At 29.0% G+C, this 19,157-nt stretch overlaps 1 pseudogene; it reads left to right on the top strand.

The window, feature by feature from the left end:
• The first annotated feature begins 9,533 nt into the window (after positions 1-9,533).
• On the top strand, positions 9,534-13,572 carry LOC133829539 (shikimate O-hydroxycinnamoyltransferase-like; annotated as a pseudogene).
• The last annotated feature ends 5,585 nt before the right edge of the window (positions 13,573-19,157 follow it).

The following is a 19,157-nucleotide window of genomic DNA, read 5'->3' as shown; positions in this document are numbered from 1 at the left end:
TTTTTTTTAAATTATCGGGTACGTGCCTTAGGCACGTACCTATTAACTAGTATATATATATGGGAATTCTTCTGTAGGGCTTCACTTTAAAACCTACCAGTAGTGCTTTCAGTGTTCTCAACCCATGAACAGTTTTCGGCGCGATTTTTTTTTATGATCATGTATATTGTAGCTATGTAGAAGCATCTCGCAAATTTTCAGAAAATTTCGAATAGTTTACAGTACTAAAAACTAGGTTCAAACATGTTGTTGCACGCGTGACTAATTTTTTTTATGCGCGTGGAAAACAACATGTTTGAACCTAGTTTTCGGTACTGTAAACTATTCGGAATTTTATGAAAATTTGCAGAATGCTCTAAGTAGCTACAATATACATGGTCATAAAAAAATCGCACCAAAAACTATTCACGGGTCAAGAAACATTGAGAGCCCTACCGATAAGGCTTAAAGTGAAGCCCCTATAGAAAAATTGTCATATATATATATACTTAGCTCGATTACTTAAGTTTGAAAAAGTGGTACATAGTGCGAAAAAAATAGATATTCCAATCTTATCAAAATAAGTTTGTTATATATTTAATATACAGTTATATATATATATACTAGATAGAATCAACGAACAATGTACGTTTGCTTAGTTTTGAAGTTATAAACGCTGTCTATAATTTTAATAAAAATTAGTTCACTGTTTTTTTAATATATATATAATAGAATGAATTATAGTTTCACAGTATATATAAATATTTATATCAATAATTTCTACATATATGACATCTAACCACAATATTGACATATATATACATGACTACATGACATATATATAAAATACAATAATATTTAAAAAGAAATTAATAATAGAAATAAAATCAGAATAGAAAAAGTCATAGTGTAGAGAGTATGCATGCATCAACTATTTTTAGTATCTAATGTTTCTCGCAATGTCCTTTGGTGAATTCGATAAACAAAAAAAGCTTCAACTACTTGATAAAAAACAAACTATCACATAAATTTCTAAGATAAAAAAAATGATTTGTATGCATTTATTATTTTTAAATAAATATGATTTAATTATTTAAAATATCTTAAAAATATCATATTTTAATAAATTAATTAATTTATTTTTGTTTAAGTTTATTTTTGTTCAACTTATATATTATATGTTTAATATAATATTAAGTATAAGTTTAATTAAATTTTATTTAAGTTATAAATGTATGGTTTTATTATTTTTAAATAATTATCATTGTAAAATATCTAAAAAATATCATATTTTAATTAATTATTTATTTAAGTTTAAGTCTGTTGATGCCGTTTTTCGTCAACAAATAAAAGAAGAGCACAAAAACAATGGATGACGATGGCCAAACGGAACAAACAAATCAAACACACGATTTTTTACGTGGTTCAGCAGTTAAATCTGCCTAGTCCACAAGTCTCTGTTATTAATCTTAAGATTATCTCTGAAAAATTCTTTAGCATGAATTCTCCAGAGTTTTCTCTCAAAGATCAGAATTTCGGTCCATTACAATGGTGCATGGCTTCTCTATTTATAGGGAAGGATGCAGAATACTATCCCACATATTTTGGGTAGTTACTCTTTTGTGAATAAAAATAAATGGCTTTAAATGCCTTTAATCAGATAAACAAGGAAACGTCCCTGAAGACCAGGGAATGCATAACTGACTAAATAATATCCCACGATTCTTGGGGATTTACATCAATAAATGAGGATTACATCTCATGTTTACAATACTTGTAGATATTCAAGGTGGTTATAGCGTATCTCCAAGGCTTCAGCATCTCAGGTTTCATGTCATTGTGCGAGCCACTGACATCTCCCGAGCTAACATTGTTTTCGAGATAGTACATCGAGCTCAAGACCCATGCTCCGAAGTCCCTGAAGATGAAGGTGTTCTCGGAGCTACCTTTCGAGATCGAGATCATTTCGAGGTCACCGCATTCGAGATCATATATCATACTTTGCATGCTCGATTTACAATCCTAGATCATACTCTAATCCTCACGAGACCATTTATTGCGAACTCAGCTTTCGAGGTCATATTTACCATGGCTCGAAATCTGGGAATAACAAAGTCATATTTACAATCTACCGTTAAATATAAGAATATTCTGTTAAATATAAGAATATTCCGTTAAAGTTAACGGAAAAAAATAAAAAACTGTTAAAACCAAGAATTTCTGTTATCTACACATTTTTTTATATAGAATAGATATGCTGAATGTATTTGGAATATTGATACTACTCATAAATGAATTGTCTCCTATAATATATATGTATATATATATATATATTTATAGGGGAATTCTCCTATAGGGGCTTTACTTTAAGCCCTACCGGTAGGGCTCTCAGTGTTCTCGACCCGTGAACAGTTTTCAACGCGATTTTTTTTGTGACCGTGTATATTGTAGCTATTTAGAGCTTCCAACAAATTTTCAGAAAATTCCGAATAGTTTACAATACCGAAAACTATGTTCAAATATGTTGTTACACGCGTGACTAATTTTTTTTATGCGAGTGGAAAACAACATATTTGAACCTAGTTTTCGGTACTGTAAACTATTCGAAATATTCTGAAAATTTGCATGATGCTCTAAATAGCTACAATATACACGGTCATAAAAAAAAGTCGCGCCGAAAACTGTTCACGGGTCGAGAAACACTGAGAGCCATATCGATAGGGCTTAAAGTGAAGCCCCTATAGAATAATTGTCCTATATTTACATAGGTTTGTCTAAGTCGATCATTAATTATATTACAATTTAAAGTGTACAAGCTCTAGCTAGAGTATAAACATATACTAGGTAAAACCATCGTACAATGCACATTTATTTAGTTTCAAATTAAGTTGTAAGCATTGTTTATAATATTAATAAAAATTGATTCATTTTAAAAAATATATATTTATATATATAATAGAATAAATTATATTTTTATAGTATATATATATATTTATATCAATAATCTCTATATATATGATATTTGAATACAACGTTGACATAGATATATATTGTAACGTCCCACGTCACTATGACTGCTTCCTGGAATGACGACTGACCCTACAAACCAACACGAGTCTTTCCAGCGTGTTTTGTCCTCACTCGCACGCTTCCTGGGAAAACTTCCCAGGAGGTCACTTATCTTGAGATTACTCCAGGTCAAGCACACTTAACTTTGGAGTTCTCAAGTGATGGGCTACCGAAAAGAAGATGCATCTTGTTGATATAGGTAATACACATCAATCCATTTAAGCATTCTTCAACTGTGTAGTCCCATACCTACATAGTCTTAGAATCATCACACTTGACCTTCCCCAAGCGATGTGGGATTGCACAGCTTTACCCAGTGTTTTCCCCCTACGGATCACGGGATACTGACTGTCACAATCACCCCCCTTAGGAGTCCGACGTCCCCGTCAGCCATACTTCTGGCTGGGTCAAGGCTTTGATACCAAGTTGTAATGTCCTAAACTCCAGGGATCGTTACGGTGTGCATTTTGAACAGTGCTAAACTCGCTAACCGAGTCATTTGGCCATAATTGTGTAACTAAGTATGATTAGCGGTTTAGGGTTAAATTTTTTGGTTAAGATATAACGTTTCACTAAAACGTTTACAATATACATTGGGATCCCAAAAATATAATTTAAAGGTTAATTACAAGAAAATATTTACAACCAGCCGATCTAAGCGGGAAAATAAGGTTTAACCCTAGTTCTTCTTTCAACCCTCGGCCGTGGCGGTCGAGCAGCGGCATATGTACACATCGTCACCTAAGCTCTCCAACTCAAGGATGGTCCAGCTTTCTTTTGCCTTTACCTGCACCACATAGCACCCGTGAGTCGAAACCCAGCAAGAAAACTCAATATGCTCATGAACAATAATAACATGTTACAAAATCATATCAGGCATGCCTAGCAATGATTAGTGCTCAAGAATGCAAATTTATTGGTTTTAAAGTGTAAAATAAATTAAGTTTTAATAAATATTTTCATGAATTTATTGTAATATATTTTATAATTGAAAATACTAATTTAAAATTTAACTTGTGTTTAATTTTCAGCAAATAAATTGCATTTGGATATTAATAATAAAAAAAGAACAAAGAAACAATTAAATATGAAAAAGAGAAGAGAAAAATGGCATTTTTCCTGAGACAAAGCCAGCCCAATCCGAAGGCCCAAGCCCAGCAACATCTGCCATTTTTCTCCTTGCCAGCCGCTAGGTGTCATCGCCAGAAGCCGCCACGCGTCCCTAGCTGTCCAGCTGCTGCCTCCAGCGTGCGCCACCTATCCGCGTCCTAGCCGAGCCGAGCCCCTGCCAGTCTCCCTGCCACTTGTCAGTAGGCCCAACGAACCTCTAGGCCCAAAGCCAGTCACGGTCCAGCACCACATTGACCCAATGACATCTTCCAGTAGCCATTCAAAGCCCAACCTTCAGCAGCCCATCCGAAGACCCAACTCTCCCAGCCAGCTGCCTACGTGGCACCTCCCCATTGGCTGGGAGTGGGTCAAAACCCTCTTGTGTTACCAGCCACTTTCAACCCATGTTGTATGGGTATTGGGCTTTGCAAAATTGCTATTTTGAGCTTTAAAGCTCATATTTTTGTGGTATTTTAAAAAAGGGAAAAATGACCATACACCAAAATAACTAGGTTAATATTAATAATAAGATTTGATTTTTCAAAATCATATTTTATTATTAATATTTCAGATTTATTTTGTAAACCTCATTTTGTTGTTTAATTTATTTTTAGTCATTTTCTCCCTCTATAAATAGGGACTCATTCTTCACACTTAGTATGTAATTTTTAGAGTAAAGAAACTATAGCAAAATTTATACTCACTTTCTTCTTAGAATTTTGTGAGAATCATGAGCATAACGCCATAATCTTCCTAGGAAGGTTAGGGATGATTCCATATGCTAGTGATGTTATTTTGCTACTTTGATTTACCATGTTCTTAATGTAAAATATTTGAGTTATTTATGTTCTTTCACCTCCATCTCGATTTTGTCATCTTTATTTACTTATGCTAATAGTATATAGGATTAGTCATGCTCTTTCTATGTGCTTCTAATTAGTAAAAGCAATATTGATACATAATTTTATGTCTAATCTTCTATTGCATTATTGCCCTTGGGTATTTTGTCATTTTTAAATTTTTCATAAGATTAACATTGTCCTTTTAAAGTAAAGAACTTTATAACTCAAATGGACTTTTGTTAGAAAAGAATATGGAATTTAATGTTAGATTTTCCAAGTAAATGTTGGGATGTGAACTATTTACTTGTGTATTTTTTGTAAGTCAAGTAACCAAGTAACTAAGCAAGCATATGGATAATTCTTGAAACCTTTCCATTTCTCAAACTCTTGATTACATCTTACCTTTATTTCACATATCTTATTTTATCATTTCATGAAAAAGACAACATCAAAATCTAAAATCTTTTTTCATTTCCATCTTTTTATTTATTTATTGTTGCTAATTTTTGTGTTATTTTCTACTAATCTTTTGAGTTTAGGTTACCTCCTTGTGGATCGACCACCCGATTATACTACAACCACCGCTTAGTGATTGTCACGATTTGGGCGTTAAACAAGCAATAATAGCCATATTCAAGCATGCCAATAAGTTCAAATAATGACAAGGGATTCATGATGAGGAATCCTGCCCTCTTGAATGGATGACTATCAAGTCAATCCTAATCAGATGAGTGATTTACCACTTTGACGTTCCGTTAAGTATAATGAGTGACTGACGAACAAGTCACTACGGGGCTCAGCACCCACAGCCATGTGACGATGCAGTCACCTGGGCCTTCTGGCCCTGGCTCTAATCAGATGAGTGACTGATGGGTAAGTCACTAACTTTAACCAGATGAGTGACTAATGAGTAAGTCACTACGAGCTCAGCACCCATAGCCATGTGACGAAGCAGTCACCTGGACCTTCCGTCCCTGGCTCTAAGTGACTAGCCATAGGCTAGACAATCGCTTTTAGTTTTCATCGAACTTGAGGTCGGTCCGGCATTAATGCTCACGATGAGTCATTCAATGCAGATGTCGATTAGATCTAATCTTTGTTAGCTTGCGTTAAACACGCCAAGACCGTTCTTGACTTATTAGTCAATACCATGTGACCAGTGCTTAATACTACTGCCGAACTTGACTAGTGAGTCACAGATTCACAGTTAATACCGACACCATTGCCAATTTCTGACTAGTGAGTCAGTGCCACGCACAAGTGAGCATTGCAACCAGGCATATATCATATGTCAAATATCCAAATGTAGGGCATTCATCATGCTTACTCAACAATTTCTAGCATAATTAGGATCATGCACAAACACAGAGACTCAAGCTCTGATCAATCTCATATTCAATATCCAAGGCATGCCCTAATCACATGTTTCTTGTGCATCACATACTGGGTGCAGTTTTCTTACCTCTGGTTCGAGCGAGAAATAATAATTGAATGACCCTTGAGAACGATCGATCCGTTGATCCCTTAGCGGTCACCTAGTCATAGCCAATTATTACTTCCATTAATGAAAATCAACCATAAAAGGGTTAATAACATCATAAATCAATTATGGCCCTCCCGACCTATTCAAGGTCTTAAACCTTATTAGGGATTTTGGGGCATTACATATATATTTACATGGTAATGACATATATATATAAAATACAATAATATTAAAAAATAAATTAATAATAGAAATAAAATAAGAATAGAAAAAGTCATAGTGTAGATAGTAATATACATGCATCAATTATTTTTAGTTTCTAATGTATCTCACAATATCCTTTGGTGAATTCGATGAAGAAAAAGAACTACAATCACTTGATAAAAAATAAACTATCACACAAATTTATAAGATAAAAAAGATTTTTAAATAAATATGATTTAATTATTTAAATTATCATAAAATATCTTTAAAATATCATATTTTAATTAATTAATTTTTTTAAAGTTTATATTTGTTCTAGTTTTTTAATTTTACAGTGACAACAAAAGATTGTATATTATATGTTTAATATAATATTAAGTTTTAGTTTAATTAAATTTTATTTAAGTTATAAAATATATGGTTTTATTATTTTTAAATAATTATCATTGTAAATATCTCCAAAATATCTTATTTTAATTTGTTTAATTATTTATTTTTTAAAATTTTATTTAAGTATAAGTTATGTTTACAATCTACTGTTAAATATAAGAATATTCTATTAAAGTTAAGGAAAAAAATAAAAAACTGTTAAAACAAAGAATTTACGTTATCTATACATTTTTTATATAGAAGAGATATATATATTATAAATTATTTCAGTGCAAAATAATAATAATTGTGGCCACTTTAGGTGGTGTTTGGTTTGGTGGAATGGTAATGATAATAGTAATGGGATGGAATAAGAATGATAATGAGAATTGATTATGATGTTTGGTTTGTTGTTGGAATGGACAATTGACAAAATAACCCCATTTCATTAAATCATAAATGCATTTAATATATATTATATATTATTTAATATATTAAAGATTATATAAATATCATATAATCAAATATTATATATATATATATATAAATGTGCAAAATTGACAAAAATGGTTGGAATATGTGGTAATGGAGGATTCCACCTAGTGTAGTAAAGGAGCATTCCATTGGAATGGATTCCAACACTTATAATGCCATGCCAAACCAAGCAATGCCTCTTATCTAGAGAGGCCCCAAAATTTAAAAATAACATATATATAATTTTAGTCAATATACAATATCACTTTAGTGAGATAACACAAGTGGTAAGAGAAGGTTTGGTTACCTTACTTCCTTAAAGGTGAAGGATTAAAAACCCATCTTACCACATTTTCTTTTTAATCTCATTATTTATTTGAATTCTGTGTTTTGACAAATTATTTTTTAGACTCTGTGTTTTGTAAAATGTTTCAAATAGAATTCTAAATCTGATTTTGGTCAAAAAAAATTTAAACTAAAATCACAAATAATTCACCATACTAATAATTCAGAACAAAAATAAAATCATTATGTCTAATAATTGTGTTGTTATTCAATTTTCTTCATTAAAATTGAGTTTCAAGGTCTATTTGAACCATTTTACAAAACACATGATCCAAAAAGAGATTTATCAAAAACAGAGTCCAAATAAGTAATGAGATAAAACACATGGCCCAAAAATATAAACTCTTTTTTCAAATGAAAAATGTCCTATTTTTTTAAATAAAAAAACCCTAATTTTCAAATTTCGCACTACTATTAATTCTTATTCCATTTCATTATCATTCTCATTACTATTATCATTTCATTTTCCCGAACTAAATAACACCTAAATTTATTGATCCAATTTAGTAATAGTACCCACATATTTTATTTTAAATTAATATATCTGAAACGATATTTATTTTAAATTAATATAACAGTACCCATATATTTTATTTTAAATTAATATACTAAATTACACCAATATTTGTTTGCCATGTAAGGTAGCGTTAGACACCACATATAACAAGCATTTTTTTTTTTTTGATGAATAAGGATCATTTTATTGCTCAACAAAGCCTGTTACAAACTCAAGAACAAAGGCCTAGACAAGGCTCAATTGCTCAAACCAATTACAATCACTATGACTAGTTTTCTCATTTTTAAAAAGAGAAAACCTATTACAAATTCCTCTTTTAATTTTCTGTACAAGAGTATGAACTGTATACACATTATCATTCCACAGAGTATTGTTCCTAGCTTCCCAAAGATTATATACAAGGCTGTTCACAACGGCAAGATAGACCTCCCTTCGGAATTTGGAATGCTTCGACCTCTTAATCTTTTTGATACAAGCTTCAAGCTCCAATTTATGCACTTTGAAATCTGCCCAAGTAAAGATAATTTGGGCCACAACATATAACAAGCATTTATGTTGCCATTAAACATATAAAAGTTCTGACATCTCAAATCTTAAGAATTGTGAAATATAAAACCTTCCCAAATCTCACACACTCACCATCATGGCCAATACCCCACATATACATGCAATTGGGAATCACACCATATCTAAATTATTGAAAAACTGTATATATATAGACATGGACAGAGTTTATTATTCTAGATCCCATTTTGGAATGGTTAAGAATTTGGGACCAGCTAATAATTGAGAGATATGTATACCACTACAAACTTGTCACTATAATCAATTAATTCCCCTCTCTTTCTCTGCCATATTATTCATTAATAATCGAGAAGTGAGTGAAAATAATTTTTTTTTTTTTTAGTGATTTTGCACTCTAATTTACTTTTGATACTAAAATTCAACCAGTTGTCTAAAAAATTTTACCACCTATTTAAATTTTCGACTAGCTATTCGATTTATTAAAATTAGACTAGAATGCAAAATAATTATTGCCCAAGACACTTAATAATATTATATATTGTTCTTACTACTATTAATATACTATATACTACTCTCCATCTATATCCACATATTGTGAGTCAAATCTTAAACTACAATGGAGAAGAAGATGATTATCAACGTGAAGAAGATGACAATGGTTAAGCCGGCTGATCATCAGCAAACCCCGGCAAAGGGTTCACTTTGGCTGTCGAACTTAGACATGGTGACGACCAACGTGCATGTGCCGACTGTCTACTTTTACAGGCGCACGGCGGGCGCCGCCGAGTTCTTCGACGCTGCGCTGCTTAAGGATGCCCTGGCCAAGGCCCTCGTTCCTTTCTATCCCTTGGCTGGTCGCTTCAGATATGGCAGCAGCGCCGGCAGTAGTCGTCGTCGTCTGGAGGTTGACTGCAACGCCGAGGGTGTTCTCTTTGTCGAGGCCGAGACCACTTCTGTTCTCGACGATCTTGGTGATTACGTGCCCACTAACAACCTTCGGAGACTCGTTCCCTCGGTCGACCGCTCTGCTGATATCTCTTCATTTCCTCTATTGGTGATTCAGGTACAATATTCGAACTAGGGCAATTTTCTTTTCTTTTTTTTTCTTTTCTTTTTTTAAAAAAAATAAAATAAAATTCTTACAAAATGTTTTTGTGTTAACTATTCATGGGATTGTAATTGGAACTCTCTCAAATTACTCCTATTTATTCTCAACGAGACAATTGATAAAGTGATGTCGTCCAAACTTAATTTCTTAATGATTATTATTGGTGAAGAAATGAGTTTTCTTTGCTAGTGATAGAAGATAATGTTATTTTAATTTCCTAATTAGTTACACTGATATATTATTTGATATATTATTTGTACGCATACTACATTTATATATAATGTAAATGTATTTATTATGTATGGTATATTATTATAATAATAATATTTTATAATAAGTAAATTTATATTAATATAATTATTAAATATCTAGTTTTGTATTAAATATTTTATAATATTTAAATTTATATTAATATAATTAATAAAAAAAATTTAATTATTTTAAAAGTATATTTCGTTAAATAGGTCGAATATTCTGTTAAAGGTAATAAAATAAACCATTAAAATTAAGAATTTATGTTACCTACATATTTTGTATATAGAAGAGATATATATTTATATTAAATAAAAACAAATATTATAAATACATTATATGTAAGTGTAATGTGTATACAAATAGTATTATTGTGTAACCACATAAGAAATTATTATAATAACATTTTATATTTATCAAGAATAAACAAGATTTTTCTCTAATTATTGATGTGTGATCTTAATAATATCTTAAATGTTTTGTATTGTAGCTTATGATGATCTAAAAGTTTATCATATATTATTTTTTTTAAATCATAAACAATACTTTAGTTAATTTTTTTAATATGTTTATGTTATTCTTTTATATATATAATATTGTTTATTTATATAAAATTTATATGACAATCATAAAAATTTAATAAAAATAATTAATAAATTTTCTAAATAACATCAAGTGTGTATTACACATTTGCACCTAATATAATATATATATATATATATACTTATACATAAAAAGTGTATATCTAATAGAGTTTTCTTGGTTTAATAGAATTTTTTATTTTTTGGTTAAAGTTAACGGTTTAAACTAACACCGTTATAATAATTATATTAATATAAATTCAAATATTAAAAATATTATTATAATAAAATTTAATATATATTCCTAATTTTCTTTTCAATTAGTATAAGTAAAATTTAAATATTAAATTGAAATTAGTACTTAGGATAGATCATTATTATGCAAACCCATATTGAAATATTTAAATTTGATATTTTCTTAATTTTTTTTAAAAAAATTAGACATCTTTGGTTGTAATATGTGACATTGTTTATTTATTTAAAATTTATATAAAAATTAAAAAATATAATAAAAATAAATTAATAATTTTTTCTAAATAAAACTAAACAAATATAGTGCACGTTGCTTTCACCTAATATATATTCCCTAACAAATAAATAAAATGTGCACAAGCAAATAGTATCACATTCAGTCACTACATAATTTAAGGTAGTAATTAAAATAAAATTTGAAAAGTATTAAAAAAGAAATTGATTTTTATTTTATTTTATTTTACATTAATGTCATAAAGTTTTGTATTTTATTTTGAGAAATTGGAAGCTAAATTACCAAATCTTGCAAAACAATTGTGCTTATATACCAAAGCAAAAAAATTGTTGGTGGCAAAAATTCTAAAGGATTGCACTTTATGTGTGACCATTAGTACCAAACTGTTATATAGTTTATGTTTTTAGAAAGCTAGCTAAGTAAGAACTTTAATAATTCATACAAAAAAAAAGGATTATGCATTTTTGAACCTTGTGATTTATCTTTCATTATTTATTTGGAATATGTGTTTTGATAAGTTATTTTTTAGACTCTGTGTTTTGTAAAATAGTTCAAATAGACCCCTAAACCTGATTTCGATAAAAAAAAAAGAGTTAAAATCACAAATAATTCATCAAAATAACAACTCAGAACAGAAGCACAACCATTCTACCTAAAAGATGTGTTGTTATATTCAATTTTTATTTATTAAAGTCGGGTTTAGAAATCCATTTGAACTATTTTATAAAACACAGGGTCGGAAAAATAATTTGTCAAAACAAAAAGTCTAAATAGTTAATGAGACAAAAACACAGTATCCAAATAGTTATAAAAAAAATACATATCATGATTTTATGTTATTGTACTTTATATTTTGCAAATCAATAACTTCAAATGTGGTGGAGTGGTACTAGGCATTGGTAAAATAGTTCAAATAATAGACCCCTAAACCCAATTTCGATAAAAAAAAAAGAGTGAAAATCACAAATAATTCACTAAAATAACAACTCAGAACAGAAGCACAACCATTCTACCTCAAAGTTGTGTTGTTATATTCAATTTTTATTCATTAAAATCGGATTTAGGGATGCATTTGAACTATTTTTATAAAACATAGGGTCAAAAAATAATTTGTCAAAATAAAATTCCAAACAGTTAACGAGGCAAAACACAATGTTCAGTGTCGAAATAGTTATAAAAAAAATACACATCATGATTTTATATTATTGTACTTTATATTTTGCAGATCAATTACTTCAAATGTGGTGGAGTGGCACTAGGCATTGGTATGGAGCACCGATTAGCAGATGGGACCTCTGCCATGCACTTCATGAAAGAATGGTCTAACATTGCTCGTGGACTCGATCTCACACTCCGACCAATCCTAGACCGAACACCACTCCAAGCCCAAGACCCACCACAACCCAAATTTCCTCACAACGAATACCAACCTTCCCCTACCTTAATCAAAACCCACCAAGAAAAAAACTTGCCCAAATCAAATACCATAGTAGGCATGTTTAAACTCAATCAGAAAAAAATCAGTGCCCTGAAATCCAAATCTAAGGAAGATGGAAACACAGTCGAGTACAGCACATTTGAGATGCTAGCAAGCCATATTTGGAAGTGTGCCTCTGAGGCACGTGGACTCGACGATGAGCAAGAGACTAAGCTCTTTGTCCCAACCAGTGGAAGGTCGAGGCTTCAGCCTCAAGTCCCAGAAAATTTCTTTGGTAATGTGGTTTTTGCTACTTGTGCAGTTGCCAAGGTTGGTGAGCTCAAGTCCAAGCCATTGTGGCACGTAGCGAGAAAGATTCATGAAGCGATTAGGAAAATGGGTGATGATTATTTGAGATCTTCCATTGATTTTCTTGAGCTGTTGCCTGATTTGACATCTCGTGCTCGTGGGTCTGATGTTTATGAGAGCCCAAATCTTGGGGTTACTAGTTGGGTTAGGTTGCCTTTGTGTGATGCTGATTGGTTGGGGTCGACCGGTTTACATGGGACCAGCTGGGATTTCTTATGAGGGGAAATCTTATGTTTTGCCATCTTCGAGTGATGATGGGTGTTTGGCTGTTGCTATTGCTTTGCAATCTGATCACATGAAAGTGTTTGAGAAGTTGATATGTGAGATATGAATGGTCATGGAACTGTTCCATTCTTGTGATTATTTCACAATAGTTTTTGAATTTAGTGAGTGTTTTTCTATCTTTGTATTAATGAAAATTGTGTGTGTGTGTCACTTTGTTAGAAATGATGATAAGAAACTGAATGTAATGCTATATATATATATATATATATATATATGAGAATTCTCCTATAGGGGTTTCACTTTAAACTCTACCGGTAGGGCTCTCAGAGTTCTTAACCCGTGAATAGTTTTCGGCGCGATTGTTTTTTATGATCATGTATATTGTAGCTATTTAGAGCATCCTGCAAATTTTCGAAAAATTCCGAATAGTTTACAGTACCGAAAACTAGGTTCAAACATGTTGTTGCACGCGTGCTAATTTTTTTTATGCGCGTGGAAAACAACATGTTTGAACCTAGTTTTCGGTACTGTAAACTATTCGGAATTTTCTGAAAATTTGCAGAATGCTCTAAGTAGCTACAATATACACGATCATAAAAAAAAATCGCGCTGAAAACTATTCACGGATTGAGAAATACTGAGAACCCTACCGATAGGACTTAAAGTGAAACCCCTATAGAAGAATTGTCCTATATATATATATTAATTGATGTGCACAATTTTTCACATTAGAGCACTCACAATGGTGGAGGTAAAATATCTTATTCTTTATAATATAGAGAAAAAATGGTTAAATAGTCTTTCAATGGGTGATGTAAACTTATATTTTTTTACCTAAATGAATAGCATTTCTCTATATGTAGTGAAACACTATTCATCAAGCTATAAATATTTTATTATTTTCTTATAAACTTTTGTATATATATGAGTGTGATACTATTATACTTAATTATTTTATTTCTTAAAACGAATAAAATATTTTCAAAAAATATAATATTTAAATGATGTAGAGAAAAAATAGAGAAACTGATGTATGTTATAATGTAAAAGTTTGAGGTAAATTATAAAAAAAATTATGTTTTGGTGATGTATTTTGTAATACACTTTCCCTATAATATTTAGCTAAACTCACAAAAATATCTTCCATCAGTTCATTTATACATATATTTATAATAGTTATGCACAAACTCCAATTAATCCATATCTATATTTACATATCATTTATATAATATTTTAATATTATTATTTTTCTTTATAAGCTTTCTCTCTCTCATTTAGTATATATTTATTTTTTCTTTTTCAATTATTTTATTTTACTTTAATTAATAAAATATGTTTAAAGATATAATATTTAAATGATATAGAGAAATATATAGAGAATTTGATGTATGGTATAATGTAAAACATGTAAAACTTAAAAGTAAAATAGAAAAATATGTATTTTGGGGAAGCATTTTAAAAAATAGAGTAGAGCACCCATTAGGAGTGCTCTTAGTTCTTCAACCCATTACTTTAAAAATGTATAACTTTTAATATTAAACAAGAAAGTCACTATTATGTTTTTTTGTTGCAATTATTTTGTTTATTATCTTTTCTGCTTACTCTTATTTAATTTTTTCTTTTCATTCATCCTCAATCAATTTTTTTTCTCATTAATTCTATTATCTATATAGATGTCTAGAATAATGAAAAATAAAATACAAATATATATACTATTTTTGGTATTTGTTTTCACCAAGCTACTTTTGTAATTTGTAATAAAATAGTAGTAATTTCTTTATAAAAAAAATTATATTATAGTATGTAATTTTAAAAATATATTATTATTATTATATGAGACCGGGTGAAAGTGATATTTTATTATTTTGTTAATATATATTTTTTACTCAACTTTTTTTTATTATTGTTGTACATATACTAAGTTCTTTTTTATTTTAGATTTAATAATGATGCTTTAAAAAATATTATTATTTTTAAATATAAATCATTTGATTTAAATTTAAGTGATAAATATTTTAATTTTTGTAAATAATTAATATGTACACAAATAAAAACTAAACTTTTATTCCACGAGTTTCGTGCCTGGCACAAAACAATAAAACTAGTATATATGTATATATATACTATATTTTTTTAAAATAAATTTGTTACTAATTAATATTATTCTAATAAGTGAGTTTAAGTTTAATTAAATTTAATTTAAGTTATAAAACGTATGATTTTTTTATTTTTAAATAATTATCATTGTAAAATATCTTTAAAATATCATATTTTAATTTATTTAATTATTTATTATTTTTAAATAATTATCATAGTAAAATATCTTAACAATATCATATTTTAATTTGTTTAATTATTTATTATTTTTAAATAATTATTATTGTAAAATATCTCAAAAATATACTATTATAATTTTTTTTAATTATTTATTTTATTTTATTTAAGTTTAAGTGTTTATAAACTACGGTTAAATATAAAAACATTATGTTAAATATAATAATATTCTGTTAAAGTTAGCATTAAAAAAACAAAAAACTGTTAAAACCAAGAATTTCCGTTATCTATACACTTATTATATAAAAGAGATATACACTAGGTGCAAGCAATGTTTGTTTAGTTTTATTTAGAAAATATACTAATTATTTTTATTAAGTTTTTATAATTGTAATATAAATTTTAAATAAATAAATAATATTATATATAAAAGAATAACATAAATATATTAAGAGAAAAATTAAACCAAAATATTGTTTATGTTTTTTTTTAATAATACGATAACCTTTTAGATCACAAATTACGATATCTAAAGTACAAAACATTCATGATATTATTCAAATCACACTTCAATGATTGAAAAAGAAACTTGTTTATTATTGATAGACAATAAATGTTATTCTAATTTTTTATTTAGTTATACAGTCATACTATTTATACACATATGATACTTATATATATAATATATTTATTATGTATTATATCTTATTATAATAATAATATTTTATAACACGTGAATTTATATTAATATAATTATTAAATATCTAGTTTTGTATTAAATATTATTATAATAATGATATTTTATAATATTTAAATTTATACTAATATAATTACTAAATATTTATTCTAGCAAAATTTTATAAAAATTAGGATTATATATTATTACAATAATAATAATATTTATAACATTTGAATTTATATTAATTTATATTAATATAATTATTAAATATCTAATCGTGTATTATATATTATTATAATAATGATATTTTAGAAGAAATTACAAAAATAGTGGGTCCAAATAAGCAATAAGACAAAACACATGACCTAAAATGTATAAACTCTTTTTTCAAATTAAAATGTCCTATTTTTTAAATAAAAAAGGTCTAATTTTCAAATTTCGCACTAGGCCTCTCGAAAGCTTGAGACGGTCCGGATCATAATCAATTCTCGTTACTATTAATTCTTATTTCATTCCATTATTATTATCATTCCATTCTACTAAACTAAACGACACCTAAATTTATTGATCCAATTTAGTAAGAGCACCTATGGGACCGATACTAAATTACACCAATATTTATTTGTGACATAGAATGGTGTTGGACACCATATATAACAAGCATTATTTATGCAGCCATTAAACAATTTGAATGGAATATAAAAGTTCTGACATCTCAAATCTTAAGAATTCTGAATTAATGAAATATAATAGCCCTCACACACTCACCATCATGGGCAATACCCCACATATACATGCAATTTGGGAATCACACCATACCTAAATTAATGAAAAAGTGTACATATATTGACATGGACAGGGATAATTTTTTAGATAGGGCAGAGGTTATTATATGCCCATTTTGGAATGTTTAAGAATTTGGGACCAGCTAATAATTGAGAAGATATGTATACTACTACAAACTTGTGACTATAATCAATTAATGTCATTTTGTTTTTAAGTGATTTTGTACTTTTGTTAGTATTTTATAAAATTATCTATTTCTAAAATTCAACTAATTATCTAAATATTTTAACCAGTTGTCTAAAATTTTTGACCGATTATTTAAAATTTTCGACCACCTATCTAAATTTTCGATTAGCTATCTATATTATGAGAGACTATTTTGAAAAAAATTATTAAAACTAACCTAGCATCTAAAGTGCAAAATGACTTTAAAAAATAGACAATTTTGACAAACGACCCTTAATAATATTATATATTGTTATGACTACTATTAATATATATACTATATCTACTATATATATATATATAGGACAATTCTTCTACAGGGGCTTCACTTTAAGCCCTATCGATGGGGCTCTCAGAGTTTCTTGACTCGTGAACAGTTTTCGGCGTGAGTTTTTTTTTATGATCGTGTATATTGTAGCTATTTAGAGTATCCTACAAATTTTCAGAAAATTCCGAATAGTTTACAGTACCGAAAACTAGGTTCAACCATGTTGTTTTCCATGCGCATAAAAAAAAATAGTCACGTGTGCAACATGTTTGAACCTAGTTTTCGGTACTGTAAACTATTCAGAATTTTCTAAAAATCGTGCCGATACTCTAAATAGCTACAATATACAAGGTTGTGAAAAAAAGTCGCGGCAAAAACTGTTCACGAGTCAAGAACAGTGAAGAGCTCCACCGGTAGGGCTTAAAGTGAAAACCTTTTAGGCGACTTTTTTTTATGACCGTGTATATTGTAGTTGTTTAGAGCAACCTGCAAATTTTCAGAAAATTCTGAATCATTTACAGTACCGAAAACTAGGTTCAAACATGTTGCTTTTCACGAGCATAAAAAAAAAATTAGTTACGCGTGCAACAACATGTGTTAAACCTAGTTTTCGGTACTGTAAACTATTCAAAATTTCTAAAAATCGCGTTGATAATCTAAATAGCTACAATATACACGATCATAAAAAAAATCACGCCAAAAATTGTTCAAAGGTCGAAAACACTGAGAGCCCTACCGGTAAGGCTTAAATGAAGCCCATTAGAAAAATTGTCATATATATGGGGGAATTCTCCTATAGGGGCTTCACTTTAAGCCCCACCGGTAGGGCTCTCAGTATTTACAACCCATGAACAGTTTTCGGCGCGATTATTTTTATGACCGTGTATATTATAGCTATTTAGAGCATCCTGCAAATTTTCAGAAAATTCCGAATAGTTTACAGTACCAAAAACTAGGTTCAAACTTGTTGTTGTACGCGTGACTAATTTTTTTTACGCGCGTGGAAAACATGTTTGAACCTAGTTTTCGGTACTTAAAACTATTCGAAATTTTTTGAAAATTTGCAGGATGCTCTAAATAGTTATAATATACACGGTCATAAAAAAAAATCGCACCGAAAACTGTTCACGGATCGAGAAACACTGAGAGCCCTACCGGTAGGGCTTAAAGTGAAACCCCTATAGAAGAATTGTCCATGTATATATTTTAATTGATGTGCACAATCTTTTTGTCATAGTAATGTTATGAATGATCAACTCCATGGAGTTTGGGTACAACCTTACATATTTATTTGAGTTTCTTATTTTCATTCTTGAATTACGATATGAATTCATTATTGGTGTATGGATTGTTTAGAAAAATAGCATTATTTTAATAGAATAATAGTCATACGTTGAACGATAAATTTGTTTTGATAATTTTTTTGTAAAATAATAATCTAAACAAAACAAAGCTGAATTCGAAATAAAAGTCATTTTGCAAAAATTATTATTTTTGTGATAGGGTTTTCAAATCTGGTTCTATACGCTATACAAATTGAAGCCTGTTTTGGCATACAAAAATTCCTGT

Source organism: Humulus lupulus, chromosome 4, assembly GCF_963169125.1.
Source record: "Humulus lupulus chromosome 4, drHumLupu1.1, whole genome shotgun sequence".
Classification (NCBI taxonomy): Eukaryota; Viridiplantae; Streptophyta; class Magnoliopsida; order Rosales; family Cannabaceae; genus Humulus; species Humulus lupulus.
This window is presented reverse-complemented; position numbering and strand designations above follow the sequence as displayed.